The sequence below is a fragment of the Durio zibethinus genome, chromosome 10 (genome assembly GCF_047325235.1).
Source record: "Durio zibethinus cultivar Kanyao isolate XHJ-2024 chromosome 10, ASM4732523v1, whole genome shotgun sequence".
NCBI lineage: Eukaryota > Viridiplantae > Streptophyta > Magnoliopsida > Malvales > Malvaceae > Durio > Durio zibethinus.
Window position 1 is genome coordinate 15,561,679 of NC_143171.1, and position 21,760 is coordinate 15,583,438.

Below are 21,760 nucleotides of genomic sequence, written 5' to 3' on the forward strand. Positions count from 1 at the left end.
TCATGTCCATTGGATCGTGTTTAACTTCAATCTTGATCATTACTCCATGATAGGTTTGGCTAAGGCTTGGGATTTCAAGAGTAGATTTATTTTTCCTTCAATTATCTTGCAAAGTCCTTAGATCACAACTTTTTAAATGGATGATCAAAAAGTCATCCTTGAATATAAACACCTTTCGGCCAAAAGTCTCTTATTATCCTTGTGTGCTTTAAAATTTTCAAATGTCACTATGTGCTTGATCTCCTCTTAAAAGTAAGCTAGTTGAATGTGTGTGGAATGCTTGTGCAAGCAAAATTCTTCTTATAGCCAGATGAATCAAGAAATGTAAGACCAATAGGGTTTGGCTAACCATATTAATTACGTGGCTGAATACCATTTTGCATGTGTGCTTGCATAGATTGCATGAATTCCATGTTCCAAAGATTTAAACCCTAAAAATCAAGAAACAACATTAACCGCCCAAATTTGGCCAAAATTTAAAAAATTTCACTTATTTTAACATGTAAAAATCACTATAAATTCGGGTGCATCATACCTTACAGTCAAATGTGGTCAAATACGATCAAACAAAGTCAGACCTTACCAAAATTAATCAAACTTGGTCAAACTCGGGTCAACTCTTGCAACTCACAATTGAATATGATTATTAAGGCTTAATATTTATAAAATTGTGATTTTTACATTGAAAGCCATGATTGCACCTTGAAAGAGGTAAAATTAACAAAGTATCCTTTAGGGTTATTTTTGTAATTTGACCTTTTTGAGGTCAATTTTCGTGAAAAGCTTCAGATCATGTTTTGATATTAGTTCATGAATTTTAATACTTTAAAAACTTTGGTTGCACCTTGAAAGAGTTGAAATTACCAAAATGCCCTTTAAGGGTATTTTCATAATTTGACCTTTTTCAGGTCCTTTTTTTTTTTTGCAAAAAGTTCCAAATTATGCTTTAATATTATTTCATGGCTTTTAATGCATCAAAAACCCTAATCACACCTTGGAAGGGTTGAAATTACCAAAATGTCCTTTAGGAGTATTTTTGTAATTTGACATTCCCGAGGTTGATTTTTCATAAAAGAACTCCAAATCATATTTTGATATTATTTCATGATTTTTGATACATTGAAACCTTTATTGCATCTTAAAAAGCTTAAAATTATCAAAAGGCCCTTTAAGGGTATTTTCAAAAGGCATTTTTGTAATTTGACCTTCTCAATGTCAATTTTTCACGAAAAGCTTCAAACCATGATTAAATATTATTTTATGATTTTTGGTGCATTAAAATCACAAAAGCAAAGGTGGGATTATAAGCCTTTAGGAAATCATGCAAAGGTACTAAAAATACTAATGGGGGCAAAATAGTTTTTTCCCTTCAAGTCAATTGCACTAAAGGTCAAATTTTGTATTGTATTTATTCTGAGTCATTGATCTTTCAAGGGCTTAAATCTTAGGGTCGAAGTTGGTTGCTTGATTAATTAACTTGTAGTGAAGGAAAAGGATGGTATTAGCCTCTAGAGGAACTTTGATCTAGGATTAAAAGAAGTTTGCTTGGCCTTAAAATTCATCTTATAGGCCTAGAAAGAAAGAGAAGCCAACAAGGAAAAGACGGCATGAAAGGTAGTAAAAAATGAAGGAAAAAATGAAGGAAAAAAGGAAAAAAAATTTAAGCGAGCTTGGAAGGTATAATTTTCTCCTCACCTTCATGCATTTCCTTGCAAGTTCCATATTCATCCATATAGTTTTTTTTATTTTTGTGGTTTTGCAAAGAAGCAGCAACTTTTCCCATAGTTTTCTTCTATATTTTCATCCTTGATTTAATAAATTCAACTAACCAAATAAATGTTATGGTTTGAACTAAGGAGAACAAAAGATCAACAATAAATCCACTTTGAAATTTTGGCTTATGCTTTTCTATAGCTTGGCCGAACCTTTTCTTACTTTGTTCATGAGATTTGCTTGCTTGGATTGAGTATTATGATGTGTGTGTTTTTATTGATTGTTACTTTCATGCTATTCTACTATTTTGATGAGCTATATTGGTTTTTTGGCAAGTATGAATCTTTCTAACATTTTCATTCTTGGTAGTTTCTTACATGTTTGATAAAAATCTTTTGATAATAAAAGGCCTTCACAAGGTAGTTTTCTAAGTGTTTGATGTATGCATTAGCTAAAAGAAATAATGGAATGATTATGGGAGAGCCATGAGACGTTTTTAGCCTAGTATCCCCAATGCTTGGCCGAGACTTTCAACATGTTTCTAGGCTAAGAAGTTGACCTTTCATGCATGTTTGCTTTTGTTTTTTGTTAGATTTTCATGTTCTTTGTGTTTGATCAAAGTATGAAAAGATGAATGTATAGAATGAGTAAGTTTTTAGTAGAATTTAATCTTATTTTCATGTGTTTATGTTGAATGAAAGCGGTGAATACAATTGCATATGTTTGGCCAACATAATGAATGCTTAAATGGCCTAGAAGGTTTCAGTTTGGCCTCATCCATGTCTTCGCGAACCTTGGTTCTTCCTATGTCCCTTAGAGTTTGATTTTCTTTTAGTAAGGTTTTTGCATGCATGATTAGTTTATAAAGTGTTTGTGAATTTGCCTTAAGTTTTGGTTTTCTTATGTAGTCCCATTGATAACACTAAATTATGTAGAGAATTGCAAGTTCTTTTTGGTTGAAAAAGTTTGAAATTTGAGTGAATTTGGTACCCTTAATGTGTGGTTTCCTAATCTTTAGGTTTTTATGCTTTGGACATGATTTTCATGCAAGATTAGGACAAGCTTAATCTTTGTCATATTCAACCATGCAAGGTTCAATTTAGCTAAATCGAATTTGATATAGGTTTCCTAAATTTACTTGGTTTAAGGAATCCTAATGGCACTCAAACTCCTACAAGTATTCATTTTCCCAATTTCAAGAGGACTTCTACATGCATTCAATATTTGAAGATTTATATTTAAGGAAACATTCTTCAAAGCATTAGGCCAAGAAAAATTATGCTTAACCAAGGACTCTCTATCTTTATTGTCAAAAGTTTGGATTAAAAGCAAACAACATGGTCCAAGACTAGCCAAACCTCTCTCAAGATGGCAAGATCAAGTATGCAAACTATGATGGAGGCCTAAGATTGCACTCCAAAGTGACCTATTCGGCCAAGGCTTTCCAAGAAGCTAGAAATCACATTCAGCCAAACCTCTTTAAGATCAAGATAACTCTTATCTCTTCAAGTTAGACAAGAAAAGAACTCTTGTAATCCCAATCTCCCCATAGCTGAACATTTTATTATAAATAGGGAGGCTTTCTCTTGTATTTTACTTCTCATTTTTCACATCTTCTCTTTTTTTCTATTCTTTAATATTTTAGGTTTCTTTTAAGTTTTTTTTGTATTAAACTAGGGTGACAGATTAGCCATTATAAAACTCTTGTTTTCTAAATTCTTTCTTTATTTTAATACAAGCATTCTTTCTTCTAAAGCTTTCTTTAATTTTAGTTTACAAGTTATTTTCAAGCATTCTTTTCAGTTTTTTAAGTTCTTTTATATTCTTTAAGTTTTGACAATCACTCTTTTATCCATACAAGCCTTCAGTTCATGCAAGATTCATTCAACTATAATTTATTTCATGCAATTACAACTTTCAGCCTTCATAATTCTTTTTTTCTTTCAAAGCTTTCAATCTTTATTTCTTTAGATATAGTATTCAGCTTTAATCCAAGGTTCCTAGTGACATTGACTTTGGTGTACTTGAATCCACCTAACAAATTCCAATTCTATAATCCTTGAGGGAACAATACTCTACTTAATCACTTTATTATGTGATTACTATATGTGCACGAGCAAGCATTACAAAAAATAGCAATCAAGTTTTCGACACCATTATCGGGGATTATAACGGTGTTCGAATCAATATCAATAAGGATTTTCTACTCCTTCGTAATCTAAACACCTTACTTTTATTTGTTTAAACTATTTTGATCATTTCTTTGTTTGTATGCTTAGATCTAGAAGTGTTGACTTAGCTCCACTTGATAAAAAAATTGAAAGAACTTTTAAGCACTTGAGAAGAGAGCAAACAACACCACCAACTATAGTCCAAATGGTGATTGCAAACAATGAAGGTCACAGAACATTGAGGGACTATGCTGTTCCTAATGCTGATGGATTTCAACCATCCATACGAAGGTCGATAAGACAAGCAAACAATTTTGAGGTTAAGCTTTTGATTATTCAAACGGTGCAAACTTCTATACAGTTTGTAGGGCTATCAAACAACAATCCAAGTCTTCATCTTTCCAATTTTCTTACATTATGCGATACCTTTAAATACAATGGTGTTTCAAATGATGCTATTAGACTAAGACTTTTTCTTTTTTTCTCTTAAAGACAAGGCAAATAGTTGTTATCTTTTTTACCATCCAGATCAATCGCAACATGGGAAGATTTAGTGAAAAGTTCATAACAAAGTTTTCTCCACCTGCTAGGATAGTCAAGATGAGGAATAAAATAACTAAAGTCATGCAATTTGATGGTGAGAACCTTTATGATTCGTGGGAGAGATTCAAAGAGCTGTTGAGAAAGTGTCCACATCATGGTCTCCCTCAGTGGTTAAAAATTCAAAGCTTTACAATTGCCTTACACCATGTATGAGAACTACTTTTGGTTTAGCTACTGGAGGAGCCATAATGAGTAAGAACATTAAGAAAGCATATCAACTAATTAAAGATGTGGAATAGAGCATAAGTCACATAAAAAGTCTGTTAGGGTGTATGAACTTGATACTTTTACTTCAATTACTTCTCAATTAGCCAATTTAACCAAAAAGATCGATGTCTTAGAAACCTCATTCTAAACCACCCCTATCCATGCTATACAAAACCCATTTGTTTCATGTGAAATTTGTGATGGACCTTATGTTATTAAACAGTGTCAATTTAGAATAGAAATGATCCAATATGCATAATAGCCCAATCCTGCCTATAACCTATACATTAATACCTATAACCCAGGTTGGCAAAACCACCATAACTTTTCTTAGAACTAACCCAACCACCAAGCCACTAATTGAAATGCAAACTTTCAACCAAAGCTACCACCATATAACCTACCCCAAGAAAAGAAAGCAAGTTTTAAAGATATGTTGACCCAACTGATGTAAGCCAATAATACAACCATTCAAAGCCAAGTTGCATCATTTAAGAATCTTAAAAATAAAATAGGTCAACAAGCTCAAGCTATAGCTAAGCGACCTTTAGGAACATTGCCTAGTAATATCCAGTCCAACCCCAAGAAACAAGGTAAGAAAGCATGCAATGCTATTTATTCATGTGGTGAAGTTGGTATCTACTAGTTTTTTGATGATGATATTATGGAAGAGCCAATGGTGGTAAACTTGCCTAGTTTTGTTAAACAACCTGAAGTGGATTTTATTGGGAAAGATAAAATCATAGAGGATGAAGAGATGTTGAAGTACGAAAAGAGATCTTAAATAGTTTTGATCAAATGGCCTTCGAAGCTCTTTAAATCATTAGGCCACATGAGGAGATAGGTGAAAATTTTAAGAATGAAAAAGATCTTAAAAAGTATATTCAAAAGGAAAACCTTAAGGGATGCATTGAGAATTTGGCTGAGGATGATGAAATGTTGATACAAGTTGGGAAAGAACTTCTTGAAAGTATTCAACTTGAGGTGGAGAAGGAAGTGCAAGAAGAAGAAAACTGAGAAGTGAAAAGGTTAAGGATGATCCCAGGAATGTCAACTCAAAGGTAAACTTTAGAAGTAGCACCACCAGTACCAATGTCAATATCGAAAGTGTTACTTAATGAGCTGAAAAATGCCATGTTTTTTTATTGATTGTAGTCTTGTACTTTGATAGCTTCTTCCAAACAAGCAAAAAGATCCAATGAGTTTTTTTGTATCTTGTAAAATTGGTCATTTAAAATTTGATGAAGCTTTTTGTGATCTTAAGTCTAGTATTAATCTTATGCCTATGAATGTTTTTATGTAGCTAAGATGTGGCACATTGAAACCTCCAACATTTAACATTAAATTTACTGACAGATCTATTAAGAAACCATGAGGAATGTTGGAGATTGTTCAGGTAAAAGTTAGTAAATATGCCTTTTCTATGGATTTTGTTGTTTTGGATATGAAGGACAATGAAGCCCCCTTACTTTTAGGTAAGCATTTCCTTTTGACATCCAAAACTTTAATTAATATGTATAACTGTAATATGACTTTTAGATTTAAGGACAAAAGAATACTATTTATAATTAGAGGATATAATGTCCTTAGAGATGATAAGGATGTGTAATCAGTGACTATAGTTAAAGAAAAAGAGAAACCTAGTGTTAGGGAGTTGAACTTTATCTTTAAACCCCCAACGTTAGAAGTGCACCTAACGAAACTGCAATCTCTTAGTCCTTGCAAGCCCAAAATTGAACCTATTGCTCTTTGGCTAAATATCCCTATGATGAATCCAAAACTAGTTTATGTTATACTTCCAAAGAGAGTTAGTACAACTTCTAAAGCTAGTTCTATTTATGTGATACCTAAAAGGTGAATGCAATGAAGAAAACTCCCTTCTAAGGGAATGTGGTCATTTTAGAATTTAGGTATGGTCAAGCTTAACCAAAAGTAGCATTGCTTGGGAGGCAACCCAAGTTTTACATTTCCTTGGTTATTTGTTTTTAGGATATGTATGCTTTGATTTTTTGTTTTTGTAGGAATGAAAAGATATGAAAGAGATGCCCTATGAAGAATTCAAGATTCGACCTTTAAGGAAAACAAAGTTAGGGGAGTGATTTCTTTTACCCTAATGCTTTAATAATTTGTTTTGAAATATTATGTAATTTAAGTGTAGGGGAAGGAAAACTCTTATGTTAAAATCTATTTTTGAAAGATTATCCCTATATGCTTTATTTTCAAACCAAATTAGCATGCTATAATCATGATGATGCTAACTTAGTTAAATTTTCATAAATTTGGCAAGATTGTCTAAAGTATGATATAAGGAGAATTATGAGGGTAGTAAGGCAATGGAATGATTTCTTAAGCTTTTTTTTTTCTTTGGAGTATATTTTTATGTTTGTGTTTTTAGTCTTGATTTATAATATGCATTGATCTTAGTAAAAAGTTATGTAAGATATTAAGTTACGTATAAATTTTAGGTAAAAGTATGACTTTAGAATTTACCTACTCAACCTTTAAGGCGAAATTATATATTGTATTTGACTTAGGAGATGATTAAAGATTTTTTGGACAGTTTGAGCTTTTTCAAGCCAGCCTTTAGTGAAGCATCTTTAGTACCTTTGATTTTGACTTTTTTTTTTATTTATCTTTTTCTTTGTTATTATTTAGTCACATTAATAAGCCCAAGCCTTTCTTCAAATTATCTTTCTTATTATTGTTTCCCAACCCAATATTGCTTATACTCATGTTTGAACAAATCAAGAGAACATTTCTTCATATTTGGGAGGAAGAGAGGCATGAGAAAGTTAAAAAGAAAAAGAAAAAGCTTGGCAAAAGAGAAAATAAAAGCCAAAATGGCTAAAGCTGAAAGCAGCAAGAAAAAAAAAAACCAAAATAAAGATGCCTCAAAGTCTTGAAAAAGTTTTAAGGTTCTTAAAATTTTCAAAACATGAGTCTAAGAAATCAAGAAAGTAAGCAAAAGGGTTCATGAGCCTAAATTTTCTTTTTCCTACCTTGACCTAAGCCTTACGTTATAAGTCTAAAAGATCATTCGATCATGAATCAAGTATAAGTCTAACATAGTGGAGAGGGAAGATGAAAGTAAACATATGAAGTGTATTCTATCTTTCAATGGATATGTGATGGCATATGTTGCATTCTTTCTATTTAGATTGCATGTATGGATTAGAGATGGATTAACTTTACATGCATAAAAATTGTATGATATTGAAAGCTTACTTTTAAATGAGTTTCTTGTTTAGCTATGTTTATAATTATCTTTGTATTATGCTATAGTGCATGATTGATGATTTGTATAATTTTGACTTTGTGTGCATTTATTTGGATTATTTGTATTGATTTGAGAGTTTTACTTGAGGACAAGCAAAGATTTAAGTGTAAGGGAGTGATAGCACTAAAGTATATAGAGAATTACAAGTTCTTTTTAGTTGAAAATGTTTTAAATTCATATGAATTTGGTACCCTTAATGTGTGTTTTCTTGATGTTAGGTTTTTATGCTTCGGACATGATTTTCATACAAGATGCATGCAAAATTAGGACAAGCCTAATACTTGTCATATTCGACTATACAAGGATTAATTTAGCCGAATCTAATTTGATATAGGTTTCCTAAATTTACTTGGTTTAAAGAATCCTAATGGCACTTATAACCTTATTGATATTTGGTTTTCCTAATTCCAAGAGGACTTCTACATGCATTCAATATTTGAAGATTTATATTCAGGGAAGGACTTTTTAACCAAGAACTCTTTGACCAGCATTGAAAGAGTTATATTAGAAGGACTATTTGATGTTTACTATCAAAAGTTTAGATTAAATGAAAATAAGATGGTCTTGATAATCCAAGATTAGCTGAACCTCTTTCAAGATGGCAAAATCAAAGTATGCAGACCATAATGAATGTCTAAGATTGCACTCCAAAGTTACCTAATTGGCCAAGGCTCTCTAAGAAGTAAGAAACCACATTCAGCCAAACCTTTTTAAGATTAAGATAACTCTTATCTCTTAGAGTTAGATAGGAAAAGAACTCTTGCAATCCCAATCCCCCTATAACCGAACCCTCTATTATAAATAAGAAGGCTCTTTCTTGTATTCTACATCTAACTCTTCACATTTTCTCTTCTTTTCTTTTCTTTAGTATTTTAGGTTTCTTTTAAGTTTTTTTTTGTATTAGGTTAAGGTGACAAATTAGCCATTACAAAACTCTTGTTTTCTAAATTCTTTCTTTTAAAGCTTTTTTTTGTTTTCAGTTTACAAGTTCTTTTAAAGCATTCTTTTGATTTTTCAAGTTCTTTTATGTCCTTTAAGTTACAGCAATCACTCTTTTATTCATACAAGCCTTCAGTTTATGCAAGATTCATTCAACTATACTTTCTTTAATGCAATTAAACTTTCGGGCTTCATAATATTTCTTTCTTTCAAAGCTTTCAATCTTTGTTTCATTAGATCTAGTATTCAACCTTAATCCAAAATTCCTAGAGATAGTTGGATATTAAGAGCTTGGCCTATATAATTGTGTTCTTGATTTATTTTCAATTGCTTTCAAACCAATCTTTGATTTGTTTAGATATAAAATAGTGGTTAGTCAACTTTCGTACTTGAATCCACCCAACAAATTCTAATTCTATAGTCCTCAAGGGAATGATAATCTACCTATTCTCTTATTATTTGATTACATTCTGTGTAGTTATAGGCATTACAAAAAATACCAATCATCTATTTCATGCATTAAATGTTATATTTTGCATTGATACCATGTTTATTTATTTTGTCACATGCATTATTCATGCAAATCTCAAAACCAAGACCAAACCCTTAAACCCCAAACTTAAACCTCAAATGAAGACCGCCATCAAACACTAAACCAACCCCAAACCTTAAACCAAATTGTAAACCAACCCTTAAACCTTAACCATACCCCAAAACCAAGACCAAACCCTTAAACCTTGAACCTAAACCCTAAACCAACCCCAAAAGCCTAACCAAACCCTAAACCCTAAACCAACCCCAAAAGCCTAACCAAACCCTAAACCAGCCTTCAAACCTTAAATTGAACTAAATCAAACCAAACCCTAAATTAGACTTAAACTGTAAAAACTAACCGACCTAAACAGACCCTAAACCAACCCTTAAACCCTAACCCTACCCTAAACCCTAAAATAAGCTTATGCCCTAAACCTAACTTTATACCCATTTCCATACATTTGCATTTAATTTTGAAAATATGTCACATGCATTAATGTTCTCTAATTGTTATTGCATTCATGCATTTATATTTTTTATTCTTCTTTTAATTGTAATGCATATATTTCATCATGTTCATGCATATCATTTACATGTTTCATGAATAAATTATTTCAAGAAAATGTTTTAAAAAATAAAATAAGGTAATATTTCAAGTGAAAATACCCTTGTGATCTGGTCTAAATATAAGGGGATTCTTAATGGTCATTATTTATGCAATATATTATCTTGGTTTTGTGTGGCATCCTGGAAAACCCTAAAGTTAGGGACATTTTTGAAATTTCACCTAAATATAAGGTACTGAAGGAGGCATTTTGAAACTAAGGATTTTTCTTCTTGATCCAAAATAATTGGTTTTGTTTTTCAAGAGTACAAAAAAATTCAAAAAAGTAAAATAAAATAATTTGTTTTTAAAACATAAAATTCAAAGTGATTTTTTTTTAAGAAATAATTTTGGAAAGAAATAAATAAATTTTAAGGAATTGATTTGTAAACATTAAAGTTAAGACCACTTTTACAAAATAATCTAAAATAACATGCAATCAATTAGTACTATTTTTTAATGGGTGCTATGTGGGTATTAATCATTCCTTACAGTAATCGAACTATCAAACCCAACTCTGTTTTCATAGACCAAAATATTTTTTTAATAAATTTTAAGCTTATTTTATTGTTTTAATAAAATGATAAACTTTTTAGGTGGCTAATCACACGTTAAAAAAGATTGGTGGCAATTTCCTTGGTTTTGATGATATTTGAAAATTCTTTTTATTTTCCACATCTAGCAGTCAAGTTCCCAAACCCGCACATTATGATCGCATGGCAACTTCGATAGGGGAATGTTTTTTTGAGAGTTAAGCCAAAGATTGATTCCATGTTATCCTAAGTTTTAGTTTAATGGTATTAATTAATTTTTAATCTTAATTCTTTAATTTTAATTTGCTTACTTTTCTAAAAAAGTGAAAAAAGTTGAAAAAATCAAAATTGAAAAAAATATATGTTTTGGCTTCAATTTTCTTGTTTTAAAAAACATAAAATTTGAAAAAAATAAAAAAATGTTTTACATTTCATGCACATTTTTAGTCATGTTATTTATTTTAAACTATTGTTATTTACTTATTTTTAATAAATTATGGGGCATTTAGGATAAGAATATTTTGGTAAAAATGTTAAAGGTTTGTATGTTTCTTTGCACACACTCATATGCATTACATGCATGAACTCTATACCCGGGCTCTAACACTTTTAAGAAGAAGTAAAGTAGCTACGTTCTCGTGACGTGAATACCTCTATAATGGGTAGTGAAACACTGCCACTTAGAATGAACCTTTTCTGTTCGTTGCCTGTAATGGGTGAGGAATATGATGCCTCACTAGTCTATGATGGATGATACTGTAAGGAGCAATTCGGGAACCTTTAGACACATAAGTTCCCAGCCCAACATATAGTGAACCCTAGAGGGTCAGCCTTAGCTAAAGCCACACCACGCCCTTTCCATAGAAATTACCCTAATTAAGTCACATAAAAGAACACTCCTAATATTTTTCATTTGATTTTTTATTAAAATTTTTAATTTGCTAATTTGTTTATTAAAATTGTTATTTTGCTAATTTGTTTCTATTATTTTTAGTAATAATTATTATGAAAAAGGAATTGAAAAAGGAAAATTACTAGGAATAACAATCTTGATTGTTTTAGGAAAAAGAAAAAAGTAAAGAAATAATAGAAAAAAGAAAAAAGAAAAAAAAAAGAAAGAAAAGAAAAAGAAAAAAGAGGGAAGTTGTTTGGATACATCAATTCACTCTCTTGCATTGCATTTGCATTTTAATGTTTTCCTTGCACTAATTTTTTTATGTTTTCTGTGTTTTCTATGTTTTTTTTTTGGTTGCTTGTTGCATGCATTATTTTTGACATAAAGTATCAAAGGCATTCATGGAATTTCGAGAGTCATGAGTAGGTCCTTCTATTAGTAATTCATTTTGGGAAATCAAGGAGCAATATGAGAATAGACAACAGATAAAAGGGGATTATCTGACAGATGGGTATGTTTCAAGTCTCCTACGGATAGTTCATTTGGATTTGCGACGAAATGATGTGTTGGATCTAGGAAGCATTTGGAATCAGTGGGAGCTGAAGAAGAAAGCAACTTTTACGACCAAGTATAGAGATATCTCTCAACTAGTTTTTGTGAAATGCAATGATCAATCGCTAAAAGCCATAGTGAGGTTTTGGAATCCAGCATCTCGGTGATTCACATTCAATAAAGAGGACTTCACACCCATTAAAGTTACCCAAGCTTGATAGGATATATTGGAAAGCACAAAAGCAATTAGGGTACAAAATGAAATTGGCAAAGATAATTCGGGTAGACGTTCAAGTGATTAAGAAGAAGAAAGGGGCTAATGAAGGCATTCCATGGACGTTCTTATGGGATGTCATGTTCCAAAACCCTAAAGAAGACTAGGTTATGGATATGTTCACCTTAGCAGTTTATGGTTTAATGATCTTCTCTAAGGTTCTAGGATACATAGAGGTCTCAGTGATTGACTTCTTCGTATAGTTGGAACAAAAGATCAATCTTTCAACAATAATCTTGGTAGAAAATATTAGATCATTAACTCATTATCGAAGGAAAATAGAGGGAAGAATAGTGAGATGTGTGTAGTTACTTTATGTCTAGGTACAAAGCATTTTTTGAATATCAATAAAGGCCTATTAATGTCCTATACAAAGTCCTTAGCATCTCTGGCTGAGTTTAACACAAGAGATTGGCCTACAAGTATCTGTAAGGAACAATGGACAGTGTTTTCTCGAAGTCTGAAAATATGTGGAGTAGCTTGAAAGGTGCCTTGGATGCCTCACATCTCAACCATTTACAATTCTGGTGATCAACCATGGGTTTAATGCTACTAATTACACCTCATTGATGGTCAAAAAATAGTATGGATCTCAACAATTCATCTAGATGACCCAAGGATTAGATCATATGAAGTTTGACTTCGGTGAGGAAAGCTATACAACCAAGGCATGTAACATCATAAAGGCTTGGAGATAACATTCAAGTTAGAGTTAGGAAGACACACTGATAACATCACATTTAAGTTAGATTAGGAAGATACGCTGCTGACATCACTTCAAGATATCTAATGTAGAGGGTCTAGTAGGTTAACAATGTTGTACTTTTGTCAAATCATGGGTCAATCCATCTAGTTGATCCATGGGCCAAAGTACCACCATCGGAGGCAAAAGTTGCTAGGTTAAAGTTTGAGGTAGAAATAGAGAATATGAGGAAAGAAAATATGAAATTATAAGAAGAATTGGGGCAGTTGAGATATAAGGAAAATGCATAAAAAGATAAAAAGGTACTAAGAACCAAAAAGAGAATGAGAGGTTGAAGGAATAATTGAAGAATGAAAATAAGATGCATTTGGCCATTCAAAAAGAAAAAAATGCACTTAGTATAGAGATCAAAGGCTTGGGACAATAGCTACAAGAAAATAAGGATTACATTGCCCTAACGTATAGAGTAAGGTGGGAAAAAGAAGTAGAGTGGAAGCACTTGTGTGACAAAAAAGTAGAAGCACGAAAATAATAGAAAGCTGAGTTAAAGGAGACAGATGTACATTGATCATTTGAACAACTAGATTCATAAGGTAGTTAAACAGGCTAGGGTGATAACAGAAAAGGCAAAAAGCCTTAGGCAAAAGGTTCTTCCCATCAGCAGTCATCGTCAGCTTCTCCTAAATTTTTTAAATGAAGCAAAAGGGTAATATAGGCAAATCTGACATTTCTATGGATCTAGTTTTACAATGGTTGATGATACGTAGTCTTAAAACTTTTGGAATTAATGAAAATCTCTATGATTTAAGTTATCTAAAAATGAATGTCACCATTTATGTTCTTTATATAGCTTACCATAATAAGCCTGTCAAAAAGGAATGATGATTATAAATATACTTTCATTAAACCTTTGAGTTGAAGGAAATACCTTTAAAGAACCCTACTTAAATATAGGAGGTTTAAAGGGTTTCCTTTTAACGAAAAAGAATAATTAAAAGTTGGCATGCATAACATATAAAATCTGCTTGAACATATTATTTCATACTAGCTTAAGACAAGGAATATTGGTTGTAAATATACTTTCATCAAACCTTCGAAGCAAAAAGATGTCTTTAAAAATCTTGCTTACATATTGGAGGATTTTTAAGGAATAATCTTTTAGGGTGACAAACAATAAATTTCACACCATGCGCTTCTCACTTATGATAATTAATAAATGTTTAAGGATAGTGTGCCCTAAAAAGCAAATACAGCTTATTTCTCACATGTAAAATACATGAACATATACCAAAATCATGGAGAATGGGAGTGTAAACAAGATTGAAATGGTTGAAAACGTTTAAGAGGAAATGAGGAAAAAAGTCATAGAAATGCAACAGAATATTGATTGACAGTTGATAGAGTTAAAGTAGATACTTACGGGACTTTTGAATCATAATGGAATTGCTGAGACATCAGTGATAAAGGAAAAAGTTACTACAAGAGCCATTATGCCACTAGGATCCACACTCTTATATGCTTAGAATCCCTATACTGCATAGGCACCCTTGATAAGTCATCAGCCTTACATATACCTAGGTTTTTTTACTAGACTATCCCAATTTAGATAAATGTTAACCCAGAGTCTCTCCTTTTGATCCCATCATAGTGCCAAAACTTGATGATTCCAACAAGTAAGAGAAGTTAAAAAGGGTATAAGAGTTGACAAAAAACACAAAAATGAGAAACAAGTATGATTTGCTGAAATAAAGGCTTAAGGTGATCAAGGGGCATCATATGTATGGAAGCATCAATTCTAATGAGTTAAGTTTAGTGCCTGACCTCATCATAGACACAAAATTGAAGGTACCAAATTTTGAGAAGTACAATAGAACCAAATGCCCTTCAATTCATATCACCATGTATTGCCAAAAGAGATAGGACATATTCATAATAACAAGCTTTTAATTCATTGTTTTCAAGACAACCTTACTGGATTTGTAGTGAAGTAGTATGTTCAATTGGATTGGATTAGAATTTATTCTTAAAAGGAATTGGCTAGGTCCTTTATTGCATAGTATAAGCATGTGGTAGACATGGCGCTGAATAGGTTATCCCTTCAGAATATAGAGAAAAGATCTACTAAAACTTTTAAAGAATATGCCCACCAATAGAGAGATATAGCTGTTCAAGTCCAATTGACTCTAATGAAGAAAAAGACTATTGTACCTTTTGTAAGCACCCTAAAAACCATTAGTATGACAAATTAGTGGGTAATGGCATAAAAAACTTTGTCGATATGGTGATATCAGAGAAGATGATTGAAAATGCAATAAAAAATGATAAGATTGAATGATAAAAAGCCTCTGGTGCCAAGAAAACCCTAGTACCCAGAAGAAAGAATAAAAAACTCATGTCCTTACCTTTGAAAACCCTCTACCTCGACCTTTTGTCCCATACCACCCATACCTAACTTATTCACCCTATTACCCCTTCGTAAATCAACTGTCCAAAACACCATACCCATGTCCACCATTCTACAACTAATGGTACCAATTAGGTTTTTGATCTCGAATCCCTCAGTACACCCCAACACTTGCTATACAACCTTTCACCTAATAAAATAGCCAAACACTTGACCAAAAGAGTCCTTGTGTTAACAATAATAGAGAAAGAACGACAATTGACCTAATACCTATGTCTTATATCGATCTGTATCCACAACTCACCAAGAGTCACCTCATTGCTACTATCCATTTAAAATCTCTTAAAGCCATGTATCCTAAGTGGTACAACCTTAATGCTTGATGCGATTATCACTTTGGTAATGTGGATCATTCTCTGAAGGATTGCATAACCTTAAAATATAAGGTGCAGAGTTTGGTAAAGGCTGGGTTGCTAAACTTTAACACTAGGACTAAGCTGAATGTCAGTGGGAACCAATTACCTAATCACATTGAAGGGGCAACTAACGTAATAAGAAGGGATGAGGATGTTATGCTGAAGAGGTGGGTGAAAGTGGTAAAAATTCTATGGAACAAGTGTATGACTATCTAGTCAAGATAAGCATAGTTTCACCTATACCATAAAAAATTAGCATCAACCATCAAGACTCTAGTTTGATCTGTAAATACCATGTAGCAATAGTGGGGCATCGACCTAAGAAAGTTAGGATTTCATGTGGATACTGCAAGAATTGATGAATTCAGGAATAATGGAGTTTTATTATGAACGTGAAAAAAATATTGTAAGCAAGATAGCAAGTTAATCCTTAGGAGGATCATTTATTCCTAGGCTTGTGACAATCTTTTATGATGAGAAGCCAAAACCAATAACAAAAGAGCCAATCTATTTTTCCAAGGCTGCAATGATCATATATGTGTCTACCTTATTTACATACAAAAGCAACAAAGCAGCCTTTTAGAATTATGATTGTAATGTAATGATCTAGGGGTTTAATGTCAGTATTACCCTAAACAATACAAACATTAGAGATATAAAAAAACATATCAAGGATTGAAGGAATGACACAAAGTGATTAGTGCTATACCCTGGATACACTAGAACAAGTAAGGAAAGAGAAAGCAAAGAAAATGAAAGAGAATAAACTTGAAAAAAGGGAGAGTCCCAATTATAGTGAATCTAGGAACACAGTATAAGAAACCTATGACAACAAAAAAAGCCTATGAATTTTTTAAGATCATTAGACACAGTGAGTATAGTGTGGTTGATAAGCTCAACAAAATGTTATCACACATCTCACTGTTATCTTTGCTATTAAACTCTGAGCCTTATAGAAATGCATTGCTAAAAGTGTTGAACTAAGCCTATGTGGAACATGATATATCAATAGAGAAAGTGAACAACACTATTGGGAATATAGTGGTTTTAAATTTCATCACCTTCAATGATGACAAAATCCTATCAGTAGGGCAAGGTAGTGTAAGGCCCAAAACATAATAGTGAAATGCAAAAGTCATACCATGACTAAAATTTTGATCAACAATAGATCATCCATCAATGCCATACTAATGGCCACTGGCAAAATTATCGACCAATCCATCATATATGAAGAATAGCCACATGGTGGTTAAGGCTTTTGATGGCTTGATTGCACTAAAATTTTAGTAATTTTATGCTCATTTTTAGTACAATTTTCCTTATATTTTAGCTTGTTCCTTACAAATTGTGGTAAATTACTCCCAAATGCACATTTTTCTCATGTGTTGGTGACAATGGAAAAAATGAGAAAGTTTAGTCAACTTAGATACATTTTGAAGGATTTTTGGTGTAAATTGTGGAAATGGCCTAAACTAGTGTCATTGAGTTACATTGCTTATTAAGGGAGTTTTCTTAATCTTTTTTTCTATAATTTTTAAAAAAAATTTCCAGTGATTTTAATGATAAATTTGTTCATTGGATAACTTGAATTTTTTGTAGCCAAATGAAGAAATTTGAAATAAAAATAGGTGCTTAAGGAAGCAAAGCTTGTGGTGTGCATTGTTCATGCAACCATTGGTTTGGCACCAACCTTTGGTGATATGAAAAAGACTAAATGGAGCTACTGACATGTCATTTTGAAGAGCTCTCATTGGCTATAACTTGAATTTTTTGAAGTGATAAAACATATGAAAAAAAGGCTTATAGTCGAAGAAGGAATAAAGAAGCACAACCAACCATGCAACAAAAGATGCAATAAGAAAAGAAGATGTCTCTTGAAGGCCCTTCATTTTTAGATATTTTAGAGAGATTTTTTAGGTTTAATCCACCACTCACCTACTTATGAATATGAGAGGAGTCAACTAGTTTAGAGAGACTCTAGTTTAGACTTTAGCTTAGGATTTTAATTTTCTATTCTTTAGTTTTTATATTTTCCTTTACTACATTTTACTTTCTTACCTTCCAAACTGCCCTTGATTTCTATGTTTCTCTATTGATTTTAATTGCAATTTTACATTGCTTGAAGTATTTTTTAGTGTTCTTTGCAATTTTGTGAATGAAATTAAAAAAATGTATTGATTTCTAGCTTAAATCTTCAAGGTTTCTCATTAATCTCAATTCTATTTTTGCATTTGTGCACTTGACCTAGTTGCAATGTTTTCCTCAAAACTCAATGAATTTGTACTTGTTTTTGTTCCATTTTTTTTCATAATTTTGTAGCTCATTAGGTTTTAACATAGTAGAAAATCAATGTCAAATTCAATCTCAATCAATACAATTAATTGTTACAAATTTTGGTTGAAAACTGGAGAATGTGTGATCTAGTTCGTGAGATCCAAGCTTGAGCATGATTCATTTCTCCTTTTAGTGAATTGTTTGTTTCTTTCAACCTTTGATCACTGAGATTTACCTATTATCTTACTTATTTTCATTTTGTTGTAATTTATCTAATGTTTTTCCATGGCAATTTGGAGATTTTTTCTAAAGTTCTTATGTTTACTTCTTTTTTGCATAGATCTTAACATGCTAGTTCATTGGGCTATTTTTGTTCCATTTTACTACGATTTCTTTGTTTGATTTTGAAATTAAACTTGTTGATTGAACATTTATTAGCTTATTTTATGTTTTTTTTTAATATAGAGCTCTAGATCTATTTTTTTATTATGTTAACTTAGTGAGTTATGGTTTCAATTTTACGTATTGTTTTAGTTGTTTCTAGTTAATTTTTGTATTCTTGTGCACTTTTTGTTGTTCAAATCAGTTTTCATTTTAGTTATTTAATTGATCTCTTTATTTCTCACTCAAGTGCAATTGCTTTTGTATCATTTAGATCTAGAAGAGTTGATTCTAGTTTAGGTTATGAGCTAGCTACTAGTTTTGGTTTCATTAGTTCTTCCATTGAGTTTGTACATATTTTCTTTGATTTTTGCTTTTCAAAGTGATTTCTCATGTTGTTCTTTGATATAATTCTGAAATTCCAGCTCGTTTTCAATTGATTATGTTCAATTTTAATGGAAAATAGTAGCTAGAAGTTTGATTTCCAGCTTAAAAAAAAAAAGCTATTTAAGTTCACTTGTCTTTTACTTTTTCTTGCAATTTTGTTTAGTGTTGTTATTCAATTCAAGATTACATAAAATTATTTTAGTGTTTTATCCATATCCATTTCATGTTCATTTAGTTTTAATTTGAATTTAATTAATTTTTCCAGCAATAATTCTCAAATTTTCAAGCTTAGTTTCTTTATTCTTGATTTTCCTTTAAACTTTGAGTCTTGCAAATTTTGTTTCACATTTAAACTTCAACTTTTTTTGCACTTTAAATCCCTACTACTTTTACTACTTGTACGGCCTGTGCACTTGCAGTTGCCAAAATCATGGCTCAAGAAGAGAAGTCACTGAGGATATAGAGATTCCACTGCAAATGGGTCCTTGCACATTTAATGTTAAGTTTCAAGTCATGGATATTTCAGCATCATATAGTTAACTTCTTGGAAGACCTTAGATTCACACTATGGTGCCATGCCATCATCATTACATCAAAAGATGAAGTTTATAATTAATGGGAATCAGACATAATTGGCTAGAAAGGATAACCAACTAGGTTACTAAAACTTTAACCACTCCATATTTAGAAACAGTTAAAGATGCACTCAAATGCTCATTTCAAGCTTTTTAAGTTGTTATTACCATATATGTAGGTGAAGGCTCAATGTACCTATTCCTCATAAAAAACCACAAGGATGGTGATTGAGTAGATGATTTGGAAAAGATGGCAACCAAAATTTAGCCTTGGATTGGCATTGCAAGGAATGAAAAAGGCACCGAGAAATCATGGAAAATAAGAAAGATTTGGCTTGGGTTACCAATCAACTACTGTAGAGAAAAGAAAAATCATGATGGAAAAGAAATAATGGAGAATGGCTCATCTCAAGAGGCAAAAATTGGATAGGAACAAGATGGTGCTTTCTTACCTCTATGACACTTTTTGTTCGAGAATATATATCTATCCGGAGAGATCAAAAGTGAAAACACTAATGAAGGAGTTAAAGGTGGCTTCCCTAAGAATAAAGTTGAAAGCAATGAAGGAGGAATAAATAATAAAGATGGAAAAAGAGATATTTATGTTTCCTTTTAATGTAGGAATGCAGTTTGTTTATTTCTGTTATGCTTGAACCTTAATCAAAGTAATAGTAAAAACTTAAATGCTTTTTTCCAAGGGCATATAGAGAGGTTGTATGGGCTTATCTTTCATTATCATTAATAAAACATCAAATGTAATGCATTTTTCATGACATATTTTGTCCCTTTCCATTCTTTTTGATTTTTCTAATCATATTTTCTATTTGTACCAATATATCCATCCCTATATCTCTTCTTATTCCCAAATATCCATTTTTATCTCACAAACTTAATAATTTTTAGGTTTTTGAATATTGAACATCATGGATAATCATGATGACTATTCTGGATTCAATTTTGAAAATTTTGTTCAAGTTAATGAGCTTGATATTGGTGACTCTAAAGACTGCACTTTGCTTGCTGATTTATCAAACTTGTAGAACAAGATGAAACATTAATAAAACCCCATCAAGAGTTCATTGACATGATCAATTTGAGAAACGATGAGAATAAGAAAGTAAAAGTAGGTACTTCTCTTCTACACGAGGAATGATAGAGATTGAAAGAGCTACCTTAGAAATATGTGGATGTGTTTACATGGTCATATAAAGATATCTTAGGGCTAAGTACATATATTGTAGAATATAAGCTACCATTAATCTTCGCTTTTAAGCCAATAAAACAAAAATTAAGGCGTATGAAACCAAATATGCTATTGAAAATAAAAAAGAAGTCAAAAAGCAAAAGTCAAAAAGTAGTTTTACGTTGCCTTCTTAGTAGTGGCTAAATATCTTAAGTGGGTTGCCAATATAGTCCTAGCTCCTAAGAAAGATGAGAAAGTGAGGATGTGCATAGTCTATAGAGATTTAAATAAGATTCCACTACCCAATATTGATACTCTTATTGACAACACCGTAAAGCATTTGTTGTTTTCTTTTATGGATGGTTTCTCTAGCTATAACAAAATCAAGATGGCCTAAGAAGATATATAAAAAAACCATTTTTGTGATGATGTAGGGAATATTTTGCAACAAGGTTCTGCCATTAGATAGTAAATTACTTACTATTGGCATAACCTGCTAAAGTGAAACATTCACTATCTAAGTAAAAAGTTCATTGATTACCTACTATTGGCATAACCTACAAAAGGTAATTTACTATCTAAGTAAAAAGTTCACTAATTATGAAGCTAAAGTTCTCCCAGCTTGAGAAGATGAGTTATGTTATGGTATGGACCACTCATTGGCTTAGACAACACATGATCTATCATACAACCTGGCTTGTGCCAAAATTAGACCCCTTCAAGCACATTTTTGAAAAGCCATTATTGTCAAGGAGGATAGCAAGGTGGTCGATCATGCTTTCTGAGTACGATATGGTATATGTGGCTCAAAAAGCCATAAAAAGAAACATGATAGTAGACTTTCTTACTGACCAAGCTACTGATGATTATGAGCCCATGAAGTGTGAGTTCCCAGATAAAGACTTAATGACCATTATGTTGATTGAAAAAGAAGAATCTGTGGTGATGTCATGGAAAATGTTATTTGATATGACGTTAGAGCCATATTGATAACCTTAGAAAGAGAATATTACCTTAACTACAAGGTTATCTGTTAATTGCACCAATAATATAGCATAATAAGAGGCATGTATTATGGGATTGTAGATGGCTTTAGATAGAAAAATTAAAACGTTGAAAGTTTTTTGGGATTTGA

At 31.7% G+C, this 21,760-nt stretch overlaps 1 non-coding gene across 1 annotated transcript; it reads right to left on the reverse strand.

The window, feature by feature from the left end:
• Nucleotides 1–4,481: 4,481 nt before the first annotated feature.
• On the reverse strand, nucleotides 4,482–4,588 carry LOC149516478 (small nucleolar RNA R71). The gene has a single exon (XR_016346000.1). It is a non-coding gene; the product is annotated as a small nucleolar RNA R71 (small nucleolar RNA).
• Nucleotides 4,589–21,760: the final 17,172 nt, after the last annotated feature.